The sequence below is a fragment of the Oncorhynchus nerka genome, linkage group LG5 (assembly GCF_034236695.1).
Source record: "Oncorhynchus nerka isolate Pitt River linkage group LG5, Oner_Uvic_2.0, whole genome shotgun sequence".
NCBI classification, from domain to species: domain Eukaryota; kingdom Metazoa; phylum Chordata; class Actinopteri; order Salmoniformes; family Salmonidae; genus Oncorhynchus; species Oncorhynchus nerka.
The window spans coordinates 57,734,677-57,760,841 of record NC_088400.1 but is presented as its reverse complement, the minus strand read 5'-3'; the positions used below and the strand labels follow the sequence as shown (position 1 = coordinate 57,760,841).

General features: G+C 41.6%; 1 pseudogene; it reads right to left on the bottom strand.

The window, feature by feature from the left end:
- Positions 1 to 12,744: 12,744 nt before the first annotated feature.
- LOC115129970 (augurin-A-like) lies at positions 12,745 to 18,973 on the bottom strand (annotated as a pseudogene).
- Between the last annotated feature and the right edge of the window lie 7,192 nt (positions 18,974 to 26,165).

Genomic DNA, 26,165 nt, shown 5'->3' with positions numbered 1-26,165 from the left:
CTCAAAATGTCTTAATTCACATCCACATGGTAAATGCTAACTAAAATTGTTGAGTGTAGTTTCTCACCACGTTACTGTGCAAACCAATTTCAAGGTGAGGAAAGATAGAACTAAAGCTGTGTTTCTATCCATTCAGACAAAAGGATGGAAGTAGAACGGACAGCAGGAAAAAGAGGGAAGAGGGTTCATCTTTAGAAGAAAACTGAGAACATCAGATCTCCGATACGTAAAGAAGGTAGGTAAGGAGATATTATGCTTTTGGGAATCAATCTGTTTTTATATTTTTGATATGGTTTTCATGTAATCATTTTCAATTTAAACACTTATTTTGCTATAGGTATTCTACAAATAGATGCAGTATTTGTATTTGTTCTTCACCCCTGAATGACTGGAGTTATATTTAAAATGAATATTTCTCACATTCAGCTAGAAATAATGTATTATAATCTATTTATTACAATATAATGAGGTCAGGGCTCACTAGATATCCAAAACAGAGATACAGTATCAATCTCACAGTGACAGTGGCTAAATAAGTGATAAAAACAATTAATGAACAGAGGGGGGGGGGGGGGGACACATCAGATATTGCACTCGTGGTTGAGAGCATTGGGCCAGTACCTGAACGGCCACTGGTTCGAATCACTGAGCTTACGAGGTGAAAAATATTCTGACGTGCCCTTGAGCAAGGCTCTTAACCCTAATTGCTCCTGTACGTCCCTCTGGATAAGACCGTCTGCTAAATGACTCAAATGTAAATGTTAATTAATCACTAGACGCTGTTAAAGATGCAGGACAGGAGGGGGAAATTATTGTTTCGTCTTTCAGCAAACAAGTCAGAGATAATAGACATAACACTGCTTTTGGTGCACAGGGGAAGCAGGACGCAAGCAAGATGCCAGAACAGCCAAGGTTGGGTCTAGCAAAATATTTCAGAATTCGTCCTTTCTGACCATTCTGTGTCAACTTCATTGATTTTGATTGCTGACAACTGTCTGGTACCATTACATTCTTCCCAATAAACTGAATGTTTTCTCAGAAGTGGGATCCTGTTGAATATCATATCAAGATCAAATAACGTGTATTCAACTCAAGGGTAACACTGATTTCCATGGGAATGACCACTCAGAGCCTTATAACATGACACCTGATTGCTAGGGTTCACATTTAAAGGTCATTTCCGATTGAGCCGACATATGCAGCGTTTACCCTGAATGCAGTCTCTGCGAACCCGGGAACATTGCCTTTAATTGTCAGTCGCGCTATAAAGTGGATTAAATTGAGCCTGAAGTCATCAATCGGACCTTCGCAGTCATGAGACGTATTATAATTCTGCATCAATAATAACTGAAAATGAGATCAATTCAAAGTACTGCAGGCCCTCTCAACTTAACTAGCTCTACAAACCTTTGAGTCCCCTCTGAATGGCTCTCTCTTCTGAGTTTCACACATTTAGTCACACTGTTGATGTAGGACAAGGCAGATGAGGTTTCTCCCCTCTCTCCCCTCTCTCTTCTCCCCTCTCTCCCTCTCTCTACTTCTTCCAAATCCCCCTTTTATCGCCATGCGACTATTGGGGCATATTCTCAGAGCAGGAGAGGGGATAGTTTAGAGATTCAGATTGCAAGTAAATTGGCTGTTAGTTAACAGTTAACTTAACAAGCCACTGTTCTTCCAGCAATAACAACACATTGTCCTGTTACTAACTGTGTTTACTTGGCTATGCCCTTAGACTTTTTTCAAAGTTTTTCTCCCCATGGGTTTGTGCTGCATGAGAGTTTACTACGTTGTTCTGTTCCCTTAGCCTCTCTTTGTTTTTGCTTCTTCTTATAATTGTGAGTCTCTCCCATCATCTCTGTCTGCTATTTCCTGTATTCCTTTGGTAATCCCCTAACACTTTGTAACACTGCCGACATTATGGAATTCCTATTAAAAAAAATGTATATATCGGGGCATTGTTGAGAATGTAAGGGCTATTAGTCAAGGGCCATGACCTTATCATGCTGTACCAGTGGAGATAAACCCCTGGTGGGTACATGTGGTGCATGGGGGAATCGTGTAACATAATACAACATACAGGTTACCTGTACACCTCATTTGCCATGGAAAGAAAATGCTATGCCATGCCATAAGTTCAACATTCTAAATATGTCTGAACAGCATAAGTTTGGGCTGGTACACCTGGTGTTTGACTGAGAGTGTTCCTCTCTTTATCTCCTATAGGTGTCACGCCTGCTCCCGCTCTTCCCCCCTGTCGCTCGAGGTCGCCAGGCTCCATAGCATTGCGCACTCCTGCCGTCATCATTACGCACACCTGCCTCCCCCCGTCACGCGCATCGGCGATTATTGGACTCACCTGGACTCAATCACCCCTGTCATTACCTTCCCTATATCTGTCTGGTTCCCCGCTATGTTCCCTGCTTCTGCATTGATTGTCATATGTCCTTGTTCACCCGTGTGCTGACGCTGTTACCTGTCTGTTCCTCATTAAATGTTCAACTCCACATACCTGCTTCTCATTGCCAGCGTCGGTCCTTACAATAGGGACAGCTCTTCTCCTATAGAAACAACCCCCCCCGCCCACACCCCCGCCCACACTGCGGAACCCTATCTCCATGGAACATTAGGAACATCATGAGACTGCTGGGCGTAACCTTGATTGATACGTAGGCAGAGCTTCAGGGCACGGATTGAGCTGACATATGCAGCGTTTACCGTGAATGCAGCTACCACGTGGAGACGTGGTGAAGAGTACGAAGACACCGATTGCCAAAATATGAATGCATACACATCCTTCTGGTTTTTGAAACGGTTTCAGGGTCCAAGCGGCATTAGCAGCATGTGGTTGAACACACGAAGCCTGACAGTCTCACATTAAGACTAGTTGCTCCACAAGCAGTGAGAGAGGAACACAGGCTGGGGAGTTGTGTGGGTCTTATTATCATCAGGGGGAAGGCTAGTCCATGTCTTGTCTGCCAATTATCTGTAATAATGCTGAAGGAGCCCTTGTTCAATGTGTGGTGGTGCCACTGAGGAGAGAGAAGAAGAATAGGGTCAGTCTCATGATACAGTGCATTTGGAAAGTATTCAGACCCAGTCACTTTTTCTACATCTTGTTACGTTATATAGCCGTATTCTAAAAGGGACAGATTTATGGTTTTCCTCATCAATCTAAACACAATACACCGTAATGGCAAAGTGAAAACAGGTTAGTAGAAATGTTTGCAAATGTATAAAAAACAGAAATGCCTTATTTACATACATATTCAGACCCTTTGCTATGAGACTCGAAATTGAGCTCAGGCGCATCCTGCTTCCATTGGTCATCCATGAGATGTTTCTAAAATCAAATCAGCTTTTATTGGTCACATACACATATTTAGCGGATGTTATTGCGGGTGTAGCGAAATGCTTGTGTTCCTAGCTCCAACAGTGCAGTAGTATCTAACAATACACACACATCTACAAGTAAAATAATGGAATTAAGAAATATATTAATATTAGGACAAGCAATGTCGGAGTGGCATTGACTAAAATACAGTAGAATAGAATACAGTATATACACGTGAGATAAGTAAAGCAGTATGTAAACATTATTAAAGTGGCTAGTGTTCCATTATTAAAGTGGCAAGTGATTCCATGTCTATGTACAGTTGAAGTCAGAAGTTTACACACACCTTAGCCAAATACATTTAAACTCAGTTTTTCCACAATTCTTGACATTTAAACATAGTTAGAATTCCCTGTCTTAGTTCAGTTAGGATCACCACTTTAGTTTAAGAATGTCAAATGTCAGAAAAATAGTAGAGAGAATGATTTATTTCAGCTTTTATTTCTTTCATCACATTCCCAGTGGGTCAGAAGTTTACATACACTGAATTAGTATTTGGTGGCATTGCCTTTCAATTGTTTAACTTGGGTCAAATGTTTTGGGTAGCCTTCCACAAGCTTCCCACAATAAGTTCAATGAATTTTGGCCCATTCCTCCTGACAGAGCTGGTGTAACTGAGTCAGGTTTGTAGGCCTCCTTTCTCACACACGCTTTTTCAGTTCTGCCCACAAACGTTCTATAGGATTGAGGTCAGGGCTTTGTGATGGTCACTCCAATACCTTGATTTTGTTGTCGTTAAGCCATTTTGCCACAACTTTGGAAGTATGCTTGGGGTCATTGTCCATTTCGAAGACCCATTTGCTGTCACGGCCGTTGAAAGAACTGGACCAAGGTGCAGCGTGGTGAGCATACATGTTCTCTTTATTAGAAAAAGACGCCGAACAAAACAATAAACACTACAAAAACAAACTGTGACGCCTAAGGCTATGTGCCATAAACAAAGTCAACTTCCCACAAAGACAGGTGGGAAAAAAGGCTACCCAAGTATGTTTCTCAATCAGGGACAGCTGTCTATCGTTAGATAGAACATAGAATACCCACCCCAACTCACACCCTGACCAAACCAAAATAGAGACATAAACAGGATCTCTAAGGTCAGGGCGTGACATTTGCGACCAAGCTTGAACTTCCTGACTGATGTGGGAAGAAAGATGCATATGCAGAAAATAAACCCATACAGTATGTTACCATACCGTATTTTAGGGTATCCAATAGTGTTACTGTGATTTTTATTTTTGCCATAAAACAGTACAGTGTATTATTGTAATCGTATTATGGTAGTGGTAAAGAATGGATGAATTAAACTCAATAAGGGCAGATGGGGTTTGTGTTTTACAGTATTTTACCGTAATTGCATGGGATTGGTGAAAGCAGGTTGACTGCTAGGTAATGTGTTTACATATTACAGAATATCAATGAATGCCAGTTTGGAAGCCTTTGCTAAGGCCTCTAAAACGGCTATAAAATACCACATTTTGGTATTCCAAACTGGAGGTGACTACAGGGCAAAGGACATGGCAAATACTCAACCATTAAAGGTTTGAGACTTGCTACCACTTCCATCTGTCCCCAATATGCATTTAATTGTTGGGGCAGTTCTACTGCATATCAGTTCAATTGGTTCAGCACTCTCACTAATGGTAGCACAAATGTAGCCTCTTTCTGGCTCATTAAAATAGGTTAATGAGCCAGAAACAACCACAAAATAATTTATTATAGCCACAAAATCAACATATTTAAACCAATTTCTTTGGAATTAGCGGTAACAGTAACTTACAGGCTGCCAATAAGTTACCGTAAAAACAAGTTACAGTTTTTACAGTGTGGTCAAGCGGTTTTTGGCACTCCAAAAATATGGTACAGTACTGTATTCTGTGGGGTAGAATTAAAGTACCTTTTTGAAATACAGCAATTATTTCCCTGCCAACAACATTTTCCCACAATGCATCATCATTCACAGTATGCTGCAGAGTATACTGCAGTGCTTCACGGTATTTTACTGTTGATAAATGTAAAATGTACCATGCAGATCACAGTTTTTCATCACAGCATAATATCCAGATGTCTCTCAATCCTATTACTCAGAATTGTTTGAAAAATTTGCCAGTTGCCAGTCCAACAATGCCCTGCAGTTACAGTAATGTACTGTTAAACCAAAGTTTCTTTGGAATGTACGTTATCATTTACTGTTTGCGCCTAAAATCACCCAGAGTGCATTGTCATTTACCACAATTTACTGAACATTATTAACATGATACTTTATTGTTTGTTTTATTGTATAATCCTGTCAAGACAACAAGACAGTTTTAAAGTGTGGTGGAGAGAGAGGTGGTGCGGGAGGGTGTTAGAAGGGTTGGGGGAAGAGTTGCACTTTGCATGTAAATGGTTGTTAGAGTGCTGCAGGGACCTGTATAGAGCCTGAAAGAGAATAATGACGACGATAGGAACGATAGTTGAGGACACAGGGGTAATCAAGGGCAACTATTTGGATGTACTGTGACCTGGAATGACTTATGATCCGATCTATGACGTCTCAGACAAAGCGGAAAGGGTTCATTTCTGCTGGGAGGGGATGAGAGCACTTTGTACACTCCACCAAGACCTGAAGTGTGAGGATTATTTAACCCCATCAGTCCCGAGACCCCAGAAAAAAACACACATCTCCATGTCCAGCCCATATATTTAGACTCACAATGAAATGTTTGACCATTTTATTTTCAGAATAACCAGGGCTACAATTAGAACATTAAACTAATTGACATAAACAGTTGCAATCGTGAATTTTATTGACAAATGTCAATTTAAAAAGAAAACGATAAGAAGGAATTGATTAATGCTGTAAGTACAGAAATTGTTTTCTCAGTGGGAAATGAATATCCAACTAGTCAGTGACAACTGTTGAGTTGAGCTGGTGACCGCAACAATGTAAGCTTATTATAGTATGATAGATACTATGTCCTGGGATTTACTATTATCTTCGAGGTAGAAGTGTCAGAGCAACCATGTGCGTGTTCGTGAGAGATGGCATCAGGAGGCCGGGGAGTCGGAATAAGTTCATTAAACGCTGAGGTGGTAGCTAGGCATGGCACTGGGTTGCCCTTCAGCTAGAAGACAAAGTCGCTCACGCTACAACTGTCCCCAACGCTCCGGTGAGAAAACAAACCTCAAGACGGACAAGTAGAGGACCTGTGTGACCATTATTTTTTTATGATTTTGTTTTAGATTACAATAGAAAACTTTATTATCCTCTATCATTTCCCTCTATAGATTGAAAGGTCGCATTTTGTCATTGTATAATAATTCTGGAGGGTCATTAAAAATTCCATGTGAGTCAATGTATACGTACGAGACTGTCCTCCTCCATCCCTGTCAGTAATTTAGTGGCCGGTCTTCAGTACATACTGCATAAAAGCCAGACATGACAAGTAATCTCTCTGAGGGGTTGGAACATGTCTTGTCAATCACACAGAGAGGCTTTGGTGTGAGCCCAGGGGAATACTGGATGAATACTGGATGTGAAAAGAGAGAGGACATTTAAATTTCTTCTGTTTCCTCTTTGGCTTCTAACCAGCCCCGGCCTGGCTTCTGTCTTAAGGTCCTAGAGGGCAGAGGGTGATTTAGTTTGAGTAGACCTTTCATGCAGACATACAGTATGTAGGCTAGATCTTTTGAGTCATGTCTGAAGACACAAGTTTGTGATGAAAGTGATTGTTTTCAGTAGACGTTTGTGCCATTTAGGATGAAAGCCTGTGACAGAGGCTGAGGGATCGTTGTAGAACTAGGTCTGTCTGACGAGGCATGACAGAAACATCATATCCACTTCCCCTTTTCCTCATCTCACATGTCAATAAGCAACACTGATTTTTGCTGATTATTCTCCAGTGTCATGTGACCATGTCACCTGCAGCTTCAGGGAAGTGCTTTCATCAAGTTCTGCCTGTCCTGTGTGGATTAGGATAATGCATAGGAACCATCTATCTGGACCATCATAAATTACACACTTCAATTTGAGCTATTCTCATTTTTCTAAGTGGAATCATCTAGAGGAGATGGGATCATTTGAAAATATCTATTTTTTTTTTAAATCTGCAGGCATCCTCTACCATGGGGGGTTATCTGTCAATGGAGGTCCTACTGTAGTTGTTCTAATTTGTCTGTTTGAGGTGCCAGATTCTCACCCCAAAGGGATTTTACTTCATAGCATGTGGTGCAGAGAGGATGTGCTTAGGTTGTTCGCAAGCTGTGCTGGAATCGAACAAGCCTTGAATGACATAGATTTTGAAACACATCTACATTGACTGAACCTGGGGCCTACTTCCATTATCCTTGATAGAAAAACATGTATACCAGTATTCTATTTTTTAAATAAATTACAGGAAGCATGTCAGCGACACTCGCAACTATATTGTCTTTAATTAGTGCATCATAAAAATGTGTGTGTGTGTGTCTCAGCGTGTGTGGCATCAGTTTCATCAACACTAATCGACTTAGTTAAAGTAAAGATTCACCTGTTTTGAATGTTACATCGTATTTGTGCATCTTTGAGCTATTCGCCATGCAAGCCGGCAGAAATACAGCCAGTTTGATGCGTCATACATATGAAAACATGAAATGCACCGGGAATCGATAGAACACAAATACGATACAACATTCCATTGACCACCACATTTCTACCGCTTCTTCAATTTCTTCACATAAATCTATAATATGATGGATTGTTTGAAAATAAAGATAGGGTCTAACAAGTAATTCTATATTCCGATGGCTTGTTTAAAAACAAATGTAAAATTACGTTAGACCCTATATTCCACAGAGTAATTAAACACTCCAGTCTCCAAGTGTCTTGCTAGTATTTATCTACAACACCTGCCTCTTAGACCTCTTCTCATGAGACGGAGGGTTATTGAGCCCTCTGGCTCAGTCCTTGTTTGGCTCTGTAGCCTATGGCCATAGAATACACATCCTCCACTAAGCAAAGTGCTGATAAACAAACACAGATCAATTAAATGAATCCATGACCCCCCGAGAGCTATGGCTCTGAAAGAGCATTTGTCTAATGAACTGTCATGTAGAAGCTATGTTGTGCTGATGGGCTGAGCTGTTTGCTGTGTTGTATAGTGTCCCAGAGGCATGCATTCAAGGTTGTTGATTAAATAATAGTCAACATGCCATTTTTTAAACCTATAATCCTTAGTTGCTACATAAATGATTTGAGTTATAAAGTAATGATATATACCCATTGATTGTCAAAGAATATAACAAATGACTAATGAGCTTAGTTCAACTCTCAGACCCCATCAGAACCGAAAATACAAGCTTGTTTTACTCCAATGTCTGCAAACAACACTGTATAGCATAAAAACATGGTTATAACTCAAATGTAAATATCATGATTCGTCAGTCCTTGCATCCCAAGCTTTCTCTATGAATTTGAGAGTGGTTATGTTTCCAGGCCCATCCCTCTGCTTTTGACTAAAATAGAGAGAGGGAGATACTTTGTTATTTTTTTCAATTAAGGATTCTAGCTTCAAGGCAATATATTCTCCTTGGAGTCTCTCATTCTTTTTTATAGCAGGTTTCCAGTTGCATGCATTCCAATTCTGGTGTCACCTCTATGCCCACTTCACCTTTCCGGCGCTCAAAGTCACGGGTGTATGAACAACCGGTCCTGGAAATCTAAATTGAGCACACCTGCTTCCCCATCGTTACGCACACCTGATCCCCATCGTTACGCACACCTGCTCCCCATCGTTACGCACACCTGCTCCCCATCATTACGCACACCTGCTTCCCCATCGTTACGCACACCTGCTCCCCATCGTTACGCACACCTGCTCCCCATCGTTACGCACACCTGCTTCCCATCGTTACGCACACCTACTCCCCATCGTTACGCACACCTGCTCCCCATCGTTACGCACACCTGCTTCCCCATCGTTACGCACACCTGCTCCCCATCGTTACGCACACCTGCTCCCCATCGTTACACACACGTGCTCCCCATCGTTACACACACCTGGACTTCATCACCACCCTGATTACTCTCCCTTCATATATCCCTCAGTAAGTCTCAGTCATCAGGCAGTACTGGTTTTTGGTTACGTTTAGTACGTGGCTTCGGTTTAGTATTAACGGCATGATTATTATTAAATTCACTTTCTGTTCCCTGACTCCCTGCATATATGTTACATCTGATCCTGGTAGTGGGTACCCACAGGGATGACGGTTTGTATCTTCACCCAGCACTAACATACCTGATTCAACTAATCAACAAGCACCTTGATGAGCTGAATCAGGTGCGCTGGATGGACAGGATTGTGTGTATGCTACAGTGTGCTACAGTTTGCCATGTACTGTGTATTTAAATACTGTATTCTTGACAAAGTTCATTGTAATTTTTACTACTGTACATTGCATTATAGTTACACTTTATACTGCATGTATAGATTGCATATGGATTACTGTTAAAGTGTTATTTAGTTTAAGTGGATTTGTTGTGACGTTCTAGATAAATATTTCGTAAAACTTTTTTTTGGGGGGGGGATTTGTAATTTTATTGTTAGGAGCGAGTAACGTAACGTAAGCATTTCGTTGCACCCGCTCTAACATCTGTTAAACTGTGTATGTGACCCATAAACATTGATTTGTCATGCCAATGCCTCTTCATGTGCATATAAATCCTTCAACTTGGAAATGTTCATGTGAAATATTGCAAACCTCAGTGTCGGTTTATAAATAGAATTTGATTGATTTATCCCGGCAGCATGGAAATAGGTTGTTGGATCTGCGCTGTGAGGAGGATAAGGTGTGTGTGTGTGTGTGTGTGTGTGTGTGTGTGTGTGTGTGTGTGTGTGTGTGTGTGTGTGTGTGTGTGTGTGTGTGTGTGTGTGTGTGTGTGTGTGTGTGTGTGTGTGAGCCATTAGTGTAGGTTCATATATATATACACATGGACAGATGTGGACAAGTGTGTAAGGGCAGGGGAAGAAAAGACACAATTCCCAGAACCCCCCAGATAATAGCCTGAATGTTCTCCTCTGACAGCCATAATAGTCTAAAACTATTTAATTAACATTTCTCAGAACTGTCCATTGTATCTAGAAAGAAAAGCAATCAAGGTATGGTTGAGGTGTCATGGTCAGAAGGTATAGAAAAATAATAGTATTTTATATACTACAACATCAGAGATGTGTTTTTTTTTTTTGAAGGCAGAAAATGGACAAAGGAAAATGACATTGACCCGCGGCATAGTGTCCACTTGCGGTTCCTGGGCTCCAAACAGCCCTGAGGGATGAGATGTCTCTCGCTGCCCAAGCACTTTGACACCTAGTAACCAGAGCCATTACGCAACGAAAAACACATCAGCTTCCAGCCCACAAGACCCCCTTAAGCATTCCACAGAGAGGGACCATGGCTCTCTTGTTGCCCTCTTAAAAAGCACAAGTGTGCATCCCAAATGACACCCTATTCTCTTTATATTGTACTACTCTTGACCAGAGCTCTATGGGGGGAATAGGGTGCCATTTGAGACATACTCTTGGAGGTGACATCATCCTATGGCATTCACTAACCTAATTGAACTTTTATTTTCTATTATGCATATTTAATCATCTTCTCTCATATTGGGTGACTTAGCCTCCTGGAGAGAATCCATAGTGATCTGTTGATGGCCTGTGTAGAGTAGAATAACAATGATAGAGAGATCCTGTGTCCTCCTAATATTTCTTCATTATTTTACTTGTAGGTATGTGTGTACTGTTGTGAATTGTTAGATATTACTGCACTGCTGGAGCTAAGACACAAGCATTTAGCTAAACCCTCAATAACATCTGCTAAATATGTGTATGAGACCAATCAAATTGGATTTGATTCAGAGGGCCAGGGGGGAAACAACCTAAAAGGTCTATGGGAAGGGAGTAGACCTGCTGAATGCAGTTACTCATGGGTTTTTATGATGGCCACAAATAACTGTAATTATGGTGTCCTTGATTTGTTGGTCACATGATGTCTTTCCTTATGGTTTGTATAGCCGTTATCTGTTGGGGCATCTGTATGTTTATCCAAATAATTCAGACTTTACCATCTAAACTAATACTTCACAGCCAAACCATACGAGAAAGTAAATATTTGCGCTCAATTACTTTCCTTAACTGATCAAATGCATGGTAAACAACGTACATTTCCACACTAGACTAAACGTTTCTCTGTGAACATAATTCCCAGTTGGACGTGGCCTCATCTCTCATATGTGTGATTTCTAGCGCCCCTCTCTGGACAACATCTGAATAACACAGCACGGAGCAGAATGGAGCAGGATCAGAGACGCATGTTGCTCATTCCAACAAGGACCTGTGCGATAAGTGGACGTGACACTATGGTGTTTTATGGAATCAAAACATTGAAATTAGTATGGATGTTATCACCCACATGTACATTATTATTCAAATCTTTGACAGATCAACTTGTTTGTGTTATCAATTAGGGGCAGGTAATCTAACTGGATGCGCGCCATAAGGCTGATCTGTGTGAATTAGAAAGATGGGAAACAGTGATGTGTGAGTGTAGCTATTCTCAGAAGAAATATTCTGGCTTCTGTCCATGTGGTGAGCAGGGAGTGGTGTAGTGTTGACAGAGATGTAGTTTTGACAAGATGGTATACAGCTTATTTCAGAAATTACTTTTCGTAGCAGGTTAGGATAACTTATGAGATGTAAGCTAGGGATCTGAAAGCAATAACATAAGGCTCAGAACTTTACTCCCGGTCCATACTGCTGCTTGTCTACAAAGTCGTGCCCCCCCCCCCCCCCCCTGTTTGACAGTTGTATAAGGCAGCCCTATCACAGGGAGCAACTCAAACAACTCAAACACAACACACTTTAATTACACAATAGTAGCAGAAACCGTCCCAATCGGCCAGTGCTATCTGGGAACCTTGGGAGGTCCCAACTCAACAATGAAGTTGACATGTTAAATGGTTACGGTAAGGGTTAAGGTTAGGGGTAAGGGTTAAGGTTAGGGTTGTGTTAGGGTTTAGGGTAGGGACATCCCAAGGATCCCGGATAGCACTAACTCAGTGGGACAAACCACAGGTTAGAAGGGATAGCACTCACTCCCAAGTTTCTCTTCTCTTTTTCTTCCATTAAACTGTTGACTGTGGTTGGTGCTGCCGTCTCCTCAGCTTGCTGTGTAGCCCCCCCGTTTGCCATTATGTCACCACAATGTTTTGTGATAGATTGGCATCCAATCAACAGGCTGGTTGAGGTACTGCCTGTATCTGTACGGTCTGCTGGTTCACCACACACTGGACACAACATGTACACGAGTCATGAATTATCAAAGGTTTTGACTGTCTTTATTTAGTTATTCAGACAGATCAACCCAATGCATTGTGGGTCCCATCACAGCATGTACATCAGCAGGTCTCAATCTCCCAGACAGCAAAGGATACCATGTAGAGACAGTGAAACCCAATCCATAGTCTGGGACAAGCATGTCTTAGCTCCATTTCTTGCATTACAGAGAAGGCTACATTACTGTAGGTGTGCAGAATAGCATCAGAGGGATAAGTTGCAGAAGGCAGAAGAGGGAAGCACTTATGTGATTGGGACAGTTCAGCGATTTTACACAACATATTTGTTTCCTTCCTTTGACGTAGTCTTCAGGAAGGGAACACATATCTTAATATGTAAAATATCAGAACTATCCCTTTATACTCATGTGATTTTTATGTTGAGCCAGAGAAGCTGAGTAAATCACAGTGGGCCAATTAATAGTAGTCATAATTGACATTGGCGCCGTGTCTGTAGGAATCGGGGTCCTGGGGCCCGATAGGGGCGTTCTCGTCATAATGGTGCTGGCGACCTTGGTCTGACGACCGGGCCAGGTCCATCCAGTAGGACAGGTCAGTCTCAAGCCTCTGTGGGATGGATGGACAGCAAGAGATTAAACGTTAATGAAATCAAGCTAGAAGACTCGTGAACTTGTTTGAATGAGAGTGAATAGACAAGGTATTAGAAGAGGTAGTGTGTGTATTTGTGTGACAGCTGTAGTTGGAGAGATCCATCTCAAGGACAACTGGAGATACAATGAAATAATATCATAGCAGATGCTTTGATCCAAAGTGACTTGCAGTACATTGAGTGCAGTTTCATATATATATACACACACACACACACATATATATATATATATATATATATATATATATATATATATATATATATATATATGTATATATATATGTATATATATATATATATATATATATATATATATATGTATATATATATGTATATATATATGTATATATATATATATATATATATATGTATATATATATATATATATATATGTATATATATATATATACACACTACCGTTCAAAAGTTTGGGGTCACTTAGATATATCCTTGTTTTTGAAATAACAGCATGTGTTTTATCCATTAAAATGACATCAAATTGATCCGAAATACAGTGTAGACATTGTTAATGTTGTAAGTGGCTATTGTAGCTGGAAACGGCAGATTTTTAATGGAATATCTAGATAGGCGTACAGAGGCCCATTATCAGCAACCATCACTCCTGTGTTCCAATGGCATGTTGTGCTAGACATAAGTCCTCAACTGTCAGCTTCATTAAATAGTACTCAACATCAACAGTGAAGAGGAGACTCCGGGATGCTGGCCTTCTAGGCAGAGTTCCTCTGTCCAGTGTCTGTGTACTCTTGGCCATCTTAATCTTATATTTTTTATTGGCCAGTCTGAGATATGGCTTTTCTCAGTCGCCTCTTGACGTTGAGACTGGTGTTTTGTGGGTACTATTTAATGAAGCTGCCAGTTGAGGATTTGTGAGGCGTCTGTTTCTCAAACTAGACACTCTAATGTACTTGTCCTCTTGCTCAGTTGTGCACCGGGGCCTCCCACTCTTCTTTCTATTCTGGTTAGAGCCAGTTTGTGCTGTTCTGTGAAGGGAATAGTACACAGCGTTGTACGAGATCTTCAGTTTCTTGGCAATTTCTCACATGGAATAGCCTTCATTTCTCAGAACAAGAATAGATTGACAAGTTTCAGAAGAAATTACTTTGTTTCTAGACATTTTGAGCCTGTAATCGAACCCACAAATGCTGATGCTCCAGATACTCAACTAGTCTAAAGAAGGCCCGTTTTATTGCTTCTTTAATCAGAACAACAGTTTTCAGCTGTGCTAACATAATTACAAAAGGGTTTTCTAATGATCAATTAGCCTTTAAAAATGCTAAACTTGGATTAGCTAACACAACGTGCCATTGGAACACAGGAGTGATGGTTGCTGATAATGGGCCTCTGTACGCCTACTGTATGTAGTAGATATTCCATGAAAAAAATCTGCCGTTTCCAGCTACAATAGTCATTTACAACATTAATAATGTCTACACTGTATTTCTGATCAATTTGATGTTATTTTAATGGACAAAAAAAACATGTTTTTCATTCAAAAACAAGGACATTTCTAAGTGACCCCAAACTTTTGAAGGGTAGAGTATATCATGTATGACACCAGTGGGAAATCAACCTAAAGTAGTGTAAACATGTTTAAATAGATGAGGTTTTGGAAGGGACGGTGTGTCTGAGCTGGAGTATGACTGGCGTTAGAGGGCAACCTCACGTTCGTCTTGAATAATTAACTGACACGTTTTCTATTAGGCATTTCTGAAGTCAGGGGGCTTTATGTGGCGAGACGGTTTGGACAGGTCTGTCACTGTTGGACGATGGCCGCAGATGTGAGAATAATATTACGGCCCCTCATCGACTGATGTTGGAGCTGGGATGAACTGACACGCACACACACACACAAGGGGGCAGCTGCTGAGCCCGCTTGGAGACAGGTGTCACAGATACCGACATTAACCCAATCACACAGCCTCGCTAACGGTTATAAAAAATATCAACACACACCTTATAATAGAGCTGTCTGGACAGTGGAGAGAGGTTACACACACACACACACACACACACACACTTTCTAATAGAACTGTCTGGATGGCGGAGTGGTTGCTTTGTGTTGCTAACACATTGCTGTAGACGGGAAGTCATGTCTCTGTACAGCCTCTATGAGACTGAAGCAAACACAAAGACTGACCTTTTCATATGTTCACCTATCATTCCTGTAAATGCCACCATGGGACTTATACAAGGATGGGAAAATAATCAGAGGTTCTATAACCATATTAAAGGGAAATAATTCAGATTAGATTAAAGGTACAAGGAATTTAACTAGGAACATAATATGAATGAATATGCTGGTACTGTGCTGTACATTCTTCCTGTAAGTGAGTTATTTGTAATATCACATGGAATTGTATATTTAAGTAATAAGGCATGGGGGGGTGTGGTATATAGCCTATACACCACGGATAATGGCTGTTCTTCTGTCGTGCCTGGATACAGCCCTTAGCCATGGTATATTGGTCAGATACCACAAACAACCGAGGTGCCTTATTGGTATTATAAACTGGTTACCAACGTAATTAGAGCAGTAAAAATAAATGTTCCGTCATACCCGTGGTATTCGGTCTGATATAACACAGCTGTCAGCCAATCAGCATTCAGGGCTCAAACCACCCAGTTTATAATACATGATAGTATAAGATGCAGTTGTAGTTTACTAGATCGGATTACTGTAAGGACTGTAGGAATGTTTTACTGACCAATGGGTAAAGCATCTGTGTGTGCAGAGTGCAGTGTATTGTGAAGGGCGCAGTGTGCAGTGCATTGTGAAGGGCGCAGTGTGCAGTGTATTGTGAAAGGCGCAGTGTGCAGGGCATTGTGAAGGGCGCAGTGTGCAGTGCATTGTGAAGGGCGCAGTGTGCAGTGCACCTACCGCCTCGTCATAACCCATGTGCATAAACTGCATGATCCATTGCTGCACATCTGGCCTGCTGCGGTCCCAGATGTTCCTCTTGGGCCTCCGTAGGGAGGTCAGGAACTCTTTGGCCTTGGAGGGGGTCACAGCCACCCCTGCAGGCTTCGTACCTCCGCCCACTGTGGAAATACAGGCAGGAGAGGTTAAGGGACAAGTTGCGGATGTAAAGAAGTCAATAAGCACACCTGTTTGCCCACAGCAGGGTCGGAGGCAGGGGGAAGTATGCAGGGAGCAGGGGAGCTGTCAGTGACTGAGAGACAGAGTGGTTCTGACCGACTAGCAGCAGCCAGGACAGACAGGAGAGGAGCCTAAGGCTGCATCAGCGACACTCTATAAATATCAACGGGTGTCTGTAGATTATTTATAAGACTCATAAAGGCATCATCATCTGAAACTGTCACTTATCAATCCAGACACGGATCCCACAGAGGACTGCGTGTGTGGAGGTCTGTCTGAACTTGACAGGGCTATTCCAAGCTAGACAAGTGTGAAAAGTTTACCGCCTGAGGTGGATTTTGTCGATAAAGTTCTTTTAAAAAAAAAAACATTTTTATTGAACCTTTATTTAACTAAGCGAGTGAAAAAGGTGAATTGTTTTCCTGGCGTGTATGACGCAGACATATCTGGATGTAGTGTGGCTCGGTGTAGTCAGTGTGTGTGTGGCCTCAGCTGTGAGATGTTTCTAATGAGAAACAGCCATAACCCATAATATTACCATCTCTTTTCTTCAGTAGTCTGTGGAGCTTGTTCTCCCCTGCGCCATCTGTTGGAGACGCACAGACAAAAGAGGTTAAAGAATGCCAAAGCAGATATATTGTACTTGATCTAAACATGGCATCAGTTTGTATTAACTGTTATATCACTATTACGAAAGACGTACACTGAGCGTACAAAATATTTGCATTGAGTTGCACCCCCTTTCGGCCTCAGAACAGCCTCCATTCGTCGGAGCGTGGACTCCACAAGGTGCTGGCCCATGTTAACTCCTATGCTTCCCACAGTTGTGTCAAATTGGCTGGATGTTTTTGGGCGGTGAGCCGGTTTGTTTATTTTGAAAAACATTTGCCATTGTAACCTCACCCACCGAGTGCACTCTTGACTCCTTTCAATGCGCACCACAATTCTGTTTCTCTGAATTGCCTTGTGAAAGCCTAACACTGTAATGATTCTATTTTATAATTTAGCTAGACATGTTGGCAATAGAACACACTTTCAAATCATGCCCACCTGACCCAGATTGAGATTTAGAATGGATCGTTTGAGGATTGCGTAAACAACAACGGTAATTGTGTGATTGCAGGGTTGTGTTCCAAACGAAACAACTACAACTATGCTCGCTGTAGTTCCTCAAATGGCACAGCTAAAAAAAAAACAACAACATATAATTGAAGACTCTTCTTTGAGTTAGAAAAGTGCGTTGAAATTGCTTAGGAACCAGTTAGACCTCGCACTCAAACCATTTAAATGGTTTTGTCTTATGTTGCACCTACCCCACATTCTCCAGGAACATTATCATCATGTTACAGAATATATCCAGAGTATTTTCGGGATTTCGTTTTCAACAAATGTGGGGAAAAGTACAATAAAATGGACATAAAATCAACAGTGTAATGTTTGGATTCAGTCTTATGTCAGTTGTGCCCAACTTTGGTCTAATCATGTTCCCATTATCTCCAAACGGTTCCCTTTCAATTGTTACCATGGTTATGCATAGGCTTTGCATATTTATTCTGTCAGAAACATTTCAATGTAGCCCTATCCATACAGGCCCATTCCCACAAGTGTAAAGGGTCCTGGAGGTGTTGTATAAATGTAGTTCTTTAAATGCAGTGGGGTGTGGTTTGATGGCCGGTTAGAAAGGTAGTGAGCAGAGACCTTCTTCCTCTAGCTAGCAGACAGTAGACGGTAGGAGGGTGATATTCACGGACAAACAATGTGACACGAGGGTGTGAAATCCTCCCTCCAGGAGCTGTGGTTAGGTTTGACCTCCTTTTGTCCTCCACACACAAATACTTCAATCCATCTCTCTCCCCTTTTTTTTACTCTCCCTCCCTCTTGCTAATTCTCTTGGTTTTTACCTCTCCTTTTTATCCTCCCTCTCTCTTCTAATCATTATTCTTTCTCCCGGTGAGCTTCAAAAATCAAAGCTTCCTACAGAGCATCCAAGGTGGTGGCTACAAGGCGGATAGAATAGCCACTGAACTCTTTCAAAATCAGACGTCACACTTGTCCTCAAGGAGAAGAAAAAAATCCAGTCTTGGCCGATCTCAGCAATTTCGAAAAAGAGTGAGATGGGAAAAATATTGAGACAGGCGTGCAGGCCCCCTTTTCGAAAATCTCTATTCTACGTAACAATTTTGTCACGTGGCAACATACTATGACATTTGAATGCATCAACCTGCAAATTTACAGTATACATGTGATGGGTCTATGAGTACACTCAATCACAAATGTACAATATGAATGTGAGTGACGGAAGGGTTTTTACCTGAGTGAGCGCAGTAGGAGAGGAAGACCGTTAGCAGTAGAACCTGCAGACAGAGGTTGTGGAAAGCCATGGTCTCCGTCTCTGTCCCAGATGTCTCTCTGAGCTTCGGGAAGCAGTGGGTAGAAGAAAGAAGAAGCGGGAAGAGAATCAGGAGCAGTGGAAGCAGGAGTCTCCCCACAGGCCCAGAGAACAAACATTCCTCCCTGGAGGAAAACCTGCTTGTGCCAGTTCAGGAATGTCGTAAAAGGAAGACCCAGCCAAACAGAAGCACTCGGTCATTCTCTCTCATTCAATGTGTGGGTGATATGTTTGTTGGATGGGTAACGCTTTATTTGGATAGTCCATCTGTAGACGCTCTACAGACGGTCTACAAGCTATTAGTAACACTTCAACTAACTATCTACTAACCACAACCTTATCCTAGCCCTAAACTTAACACTTACCCTAACCCTTATTCTAAACCTAGCCCTAACCATCTGAGGCAGTTGCTAATCAACAGATACTTTCAACAAACTAGGTTTAGGGGTCCCGAGTGGTGCAGCGGTCTAAGGCACTGCATGTCAGTGCTAGAGGCGTCACTACAGACCCTGGTTCGATTCCAGGCTGTATCACAACAGGCCGTGATTGGAAGACCCATAGGGCGGAGCACAATTGGCCCAGTGTTGTCCAGGTTAGGGTTTGGCCGTGAAAGGCCGTCATTGTAAATACGAATTTCTTCTTAACTGACTTACCTGGTTAAATAAAAAAATCTAAAAATGAGCATCTGTAGAGAATGGACTTTTTGGGACTATCCAAATAAAGTGTGACTGAGCATTACGACATCTAGAGTAGTGTCCGTTTAAGATATTGTACTTTCTCTTACTGAGATAATCTGATGTTTTTTCTGTCAATTGTCTTTACACAGAAAGTGGGAATTGTAACTGTCAAACAACTTGTCAAAACCTGATCAATGATGTCATAGAAACACAGAAGAATGTCCTCAAAGACAACGCAGAAAACCTCCATATCATATTTCCTCCACATAGTCGGCAGTAAATGATAGTTTTCCTGTGTGCTTTTTTTCAGACCAAGTAGTAACTTAACAAATTGCATCATGATGCTGCAATCAACAAATCGGGGACCATATTTATGGAACACAACTCAAGGAAGTTTTCCCCTGGGGCATGTTTCCATGCAGAAAGAGCAAAATATCTCAAGGGAAGGACAGATGTTTCTGAACATGAAAAAACACATCCCCACAGAGAGGAAAAAAAAACTTTTGAATTTCATTTCCTTACTTTACTTTGAAGTTTGTCGAAGCCCCAAGATCATGGAGACTAGTCCTCTCTACACAGGTAGGGGGCAGTACATTTGATTTGAAATTGTTCCAATTTTGCACCCTTTTCCCAGTACCTACTCATTCAAGGGTTTTTCTTTATTTGTACTATTTTCTACTTTGTAGAATAATAGTGAAGACATTAAAACTATGAAATAACACATATGGAAACACGTAGTAAAGTGTTAAACAAATCAAAATATATTTTAGATTTGAGATTATTCAAAGTAGCCACCATTTGCCATGATGACAGCTTTGCACAATCGTGGCATTCTCTCAACCATCTTCATGAGGTAGACACCTGCAATGCATTTCAATTAACAGGTGTACCTTGTTAAAAGTTCATTTGTGAAATTTCTTTCCTTCTTAATGTGTTTGAGCGAATCAGTTGTGTTGTGACAAAGCAGGGATGGTATACAGAAGATAGCCCTATTTGGTAAAAGACCAAGTCCATATTATGGCAAGAACAGCTCTCAACTGTCTCTTATGAGGACCGCCACAGGAAAGGAAGACCCAGAGTTACCTCTGCTGCAGAGGATAAGTTCATTAGTTACCAGCTTCAGATTGCAGCCCAAATAAATGCTTCACAGAGTTCAAGTAACAGACCAGTGGCGACCTGTCATTCAGCACAGGGCCCCACCTGTTTGCAAACAATATAGCAATGTAAAAAAATAATAATAATTAAAGCTGCATAAATAAAGCCACATCTGGGGTGGCATGTAGTCTAGTGGTTAGAGCGTTGGGCCAGTAACCGGTAAGGTTGCTGGATCGAATCCCTGAGCTGACAAGGTAAAAATATGTCATTCTGCCCCTGAACAAGACAGTTAACCCACTGTTCCCTGGTAGGCTGTCATTGTAAATAAGAATTTGTTCTTAACTGACTTGCCTGGTTACATCTTTTTTTTAAATGTAAAAATAAAAACATGGTTTCTTTTTTGCTTTCTTGAGTAAGGCATCTCCAAAATGCAGGTGTTTCAGCCTAGGTCAGTGCTTTCTGTGGTGGTGGGGCAAGCCAGCAGAAAATACAAAGTATTGCGCCTGATTGGCTCAGTTTTCTGTCACTCATGGGACAGTACGTCACCCCTAAGTCTAAGGTTAAAGCTCTAAAAATGTTTCCCCTTGGGTTCTGCCATAGAGTTCTATTAAAAGCGTCCATCCAAGAAGGCTCAAGGTCATTGGCCACAGATAGAATGACATCAAATCACATTATATCCACAGTAGCTTTGATTGGACTGATCATGTCAACGTCTTACTTTCAAAATCTTAGCTAGCAGTTATCATCATAAATCAAGTCGACAATCTACTAGCAACATCCTTTTTAATCCTTGTCATATGAAGAGAAATAATGAAGAGAAATGATAGATAAAACGTATCGGTGTTCATCGGCCATTGAACATAAAGATTGAGTTGTTTGGAAGGAATCCGTGGCTAACTGCAAGCAGTGCAACGCAATTAGTAACAGTAGCCTGCTATTGAATGGAGTGGCTTTGTGTTATTCCCCCAGAGTTCCCACCAGAGAATGCCAGACTTTGATGACAAAGTTTGATGACAAAACCGCCGCGCCACCTTCATGTTGAAGTGAGCACATCACAACGAGGTGAGTCGATGCCGCTGCATAAATGATGTAATATGCCAGGAAGATATGTATAAGTAATACTAAGTGTATGTTGTGTTGTAAGTTGTTAGTAGCCCATGTGCTTCACCCTAATAATTTGGTCTATTTTCACCTCTTAATTTCGCTCGTTACTGTTCTGACTCGGTGGTGCTGCACACGTAGCCTATAACCTGTTTTTGAGAAATGTCATCATCTAATATTGTAAGAGGTTTCAATGTCTGCTTATGTGCCCCCTTTATCTGACTTAGTGAGCAGAGAAAATACTGTAAGAGCGGCCCATGTTTTGCATTCTGTCACTGTACATTTCAAAAGCGCTGAACATATAGTTATATTGACTTTGTCCTTCGTCGCTCGCTCATTAATGTCTTAATTGAAATGACGGAATGTCTCTTATCCGCTCATTGTTCCCTTAAGCCATAGTTTGTACATCTCTCTTGTCAGTAGAAACCACATTTGTTTAAGCAAGTCAGCCATATCAGCTATGTTTTTTAAACAGGCAGTCAAACGAGACTGAATGAACTGTTTCGTTGCCAGACAAGGCTCCACTGCCAGCCAGGTGTAGCGGTGGTAAGGATTCACTCCATGGAGCCTGAAAAGAAAGCTCTGCTGTTGGGACAGCTTTAACAGTCTGTGGGCACCGCTTGTCGCTGTTATAGTGCAATTCATGTATTGTTTAGTGTTGTATTGTTTAGTGTAGTGTCAACGCTGGCATGAATAAAAAAAATGTACATGCTAAAATCGCCACTGTAACAGACAAATCTCAACATCAACTGTTTAGATGGTAGACTGCGTCAATCAGAGGCCTTCATGGTGGAATTTCTGCAAAGAAACCACTACTAAAGGACACCAATAATAAGAAGAGACTTGCTTGGGCCAAGAAACACAAGCAATGGACATTAGACCGGTGGAAATCAGTCCTTTGGTCTGATGAGTCCAAATTTGAGATTTTTGGTTCCAACTGCTGTGTCTTTGTGAGATGCAAAGTAGGTAAACGAATGATCTCCTCATGTGTGGTTCCCACCGTGAAGCATGGAGGATGAGGTGTGATGGTGTGGGGGTGCTTTTCTGGTGACACTGTCAGTGATTTATTTAGAATTCAAGGCACACTTAACCAGCATGGACTACCACAGCATTCTGCTGCAATACGCCATCCCATCTGGTTTGCTCTTAGTGGTAGTAGTATCATTTGTTTTTCAACAGGGCAATGACCCAAAACACACATCCAGGCTGTGTAAGGGCTATTTGATCAAGGAGATTGATGGTGCTGCATCAGATGACCTGGCCTCCACAATCACCTGACTACGATTCAATTGAGATGGTTTGGGATGAGTTGGACCGCAGAGTGAAGGAAAAGCAGCCAACAAGTGCTCGGCATATGTGGGAACTCCTTCAAGACTGTTGGAAAAGCATTCCTCATGAGACTGGTTGAGAGAATGTCAAGAGTTTGCAAAGCTGTCATCAAGGAAAAGGGTTGCTACATTGAAAAATACAAATATTTGTTTAACACTTTTTTGTTACTACATGATTCCATATGTGTTATTTCATTGTTTTGATGTCTTCACTATTATTCTACAATGTAGAAAATTGTCAAAATAAAGAAAAACCCTTGAATGAGTAGTTGTGTCCAAACTTTTGACTAGTACTGTAAAAAAATGTCCCTACTTTTGACCAGGTCCCATAGGACAATAAACGGAACACGGTGCCGTTTGAGACGCAAACTCAGGAATCTCCCAAAACATGACAGTCAACCAAGATGACACCACCATGTTTAAGACATACAGCAACCTCGTCCTTGTCTGCTCTCTGCTGAAGGTAGGAGAGCTGTTAAAGGCATTATAAGTGAAATCAATAATTGTATATATTACCATCAGTTCTCTTTCTCTTCAGTGCTGATGGGGACAGGAGGCAAGGCAACAATGTGCTCCCTTATTGTGTTGAATACCTCATTGACCCTCTCTGCAGATTGCAAATCAAGGAATGATGTGTTTGTTAGTGTGGCATTGTGAAAATGTATCAGTGTCTATTCCAGATTATGGACAAACCATCTTTATCCTTGTCCCTAGGAGACATGGAACAGCTCCTGGTCTATTTCTTATTGCGGTGTACAGACAGTATACCAAAAGTAAATTAAAAACACAGGACACAACAAGACTCACCTCTAGGCCTGTTGTCCGCCTCAATCCCAAATATTTATTAATATACTCAATCAAATTGTTCACAAGAAAGAAATCCCCTCCAGCAAAGCGAAGGACCACAAAATGTACCATATGTTTTTAATACACACTAATTGGCTACCAGTCTGTTGGTAAATATATACAGTGGGGAGATCAAGTATTTGATACACTGCCGATTTTGCAGGTTTTCCTACTTACAAAGCATGTAGAGGTATGTCATTTTTATCATAGGTACACTTCAACTGTGAGAGACGGAATCTAAAACAAAAATCCAGAAAATCACATTGTATGATTTTTAATTCATTAGCATTTTATTGCATGACATAAGTATTTGATCACCTACCAACCAGTAAGAATTCCAGCTCTCACAGACCTGTTAGTTTTTCTTTAAGAAGCCCTCCTGTTCTCCACTCATTACCTGTATTAACTGCACCTGTTTGAACTCGTTACCTGTATAAAAGACACCTGTCCACACACTCAATCAAACAGACTGCAACCTCTCCATAATGGCCAAGAACAGGGAGCTGTGTAAGGAATAAAATTGTAGACCTGCACAAGGCTGGGATGGGCTACAGGACAATAGGCAAGCAGCTTGGTGAGAAGGCAACAACTGTTAGCGCAATTATTCGAAAATGGAAGAAGTTCAAGATGACGGTCAATCACCCTCGGTCTGGGGCTCCATGCAAGATCTCACCTCGTGGGGCATCAATGATCATAAGGAAGGTGAGGGATCAGGCCAGAACTACACTGCAGGACCTGGTCAATGACCTGAAGAGAGCTGGAACCACAGTCTCAAAGAAAACCATTAGTAACACAATACGCCGTCATGGATTAAAATCCTGCAGCGCATGTAAGGTCCCCCTGCTCAAGCCAGCGCATGTCCAGGCCCGTCTGAAGTTTGCCAATGACCATCTGGATGATCCAGAGGAGGAATGGGAGAAGGTCATGTGGTCTGATGAGACAAAAATAGAGCTTTTTGGTCTAAACTCCACTCGACGGGTTTGGAGGAAGAAGAAGGATGAGTACAACCCCAAGGGCACCATCCCAACCGTGAAGCATGGAGGTGGAAACATCATTCTTTGGGGATGCTTTTCTGCAAAGGGGACAGGATGACTGCACCGTATTGAGGGGAGGATGGATGGGGCCATGTATTGCGAGATCTTGACCAACGACCTCCTTCCCTCAGTAAGAGCATTGAAGATGGGTCGTGGCTGGGTCTTCCAGCATGACAACGACCCGAAACACACAGCCAGGGCAACTAAGGAGTGGCTCCGTAAGAAGCATCTCAAGGTCCTGGAGTGGGCTAGCCAGTCTCCAGACCTGAACTCAATAGAAAATCTTTGGAGGGAGCTGAAAGTCGGTATTGCCCAGCGACAGCCCTGAAACCTGAAGGATCTGGAGAAGGTCTGTATGGAGGAGTGGGCCAAAATCCCTGCTGCAGTGTGTGCAAACCTGGTCAAGAACTACAGGAAACGTATGATCTCTGTAATTGCAAACAAAGGTTTCTGTACCAAATATTAAGTTCTGCTTTTCTGATGTATAAAATACTTATGTCATGCAATAAAATGCTAATTAATTACTTAAAAATCATACAATGTAATTTTCTGGATTTTTGTTTTAGATTCCGTCTCTCACAGTTGAAGTGTACCTATGATAACAATTAGACCTCTGCATGCTTTTGTAAGTAGGACAACCTGCAAAATAGGCAGTGTATCAAATACTTGTTCTCCCCACTGTATATCATTGTCTATGGGATCAAACATTTCTCTTTACCTTGTTAGTAAATTAGATCCAATACATTTACCAATGCAAGCATTTGATCACATTCCATTGTTTACTAGGGCAAGATGAAATGAATGAAAGTATTTCCCTGTTCTTCAAAGCAAGCCATCCTTCTGCGGGCGATGTTCAGTTAATGGTAGATTAGGCTTTCAGGGAGCCACTGCTTCACCCACTGACAGGACGCTATGGCAAACATCTGTCAGCGTGCAGACTGACTCCTCCTTAAGAGTCAAGACACACTGAGAGAACTCAGCTGCTGTGGCTTGCATGGGAGTCACACGGCAGACCCCTCTGTCTGTAAGGCACATACACGCAGGGGACAATCCCCCTTGTGATTAGCATGTGATAATCTGTGAATAGCATTATAAACTGGGATGGAACACACCTTAACCTTGGAGTTTGAATGGTTTGCCTGGCACGTACCCTTAGAGTGAGAGGATCAGTCTGTGATCCTGTGAGAGGAAGGAATACCTGCACTCAGCGCAGGCCTGGTCTTTGCTGTG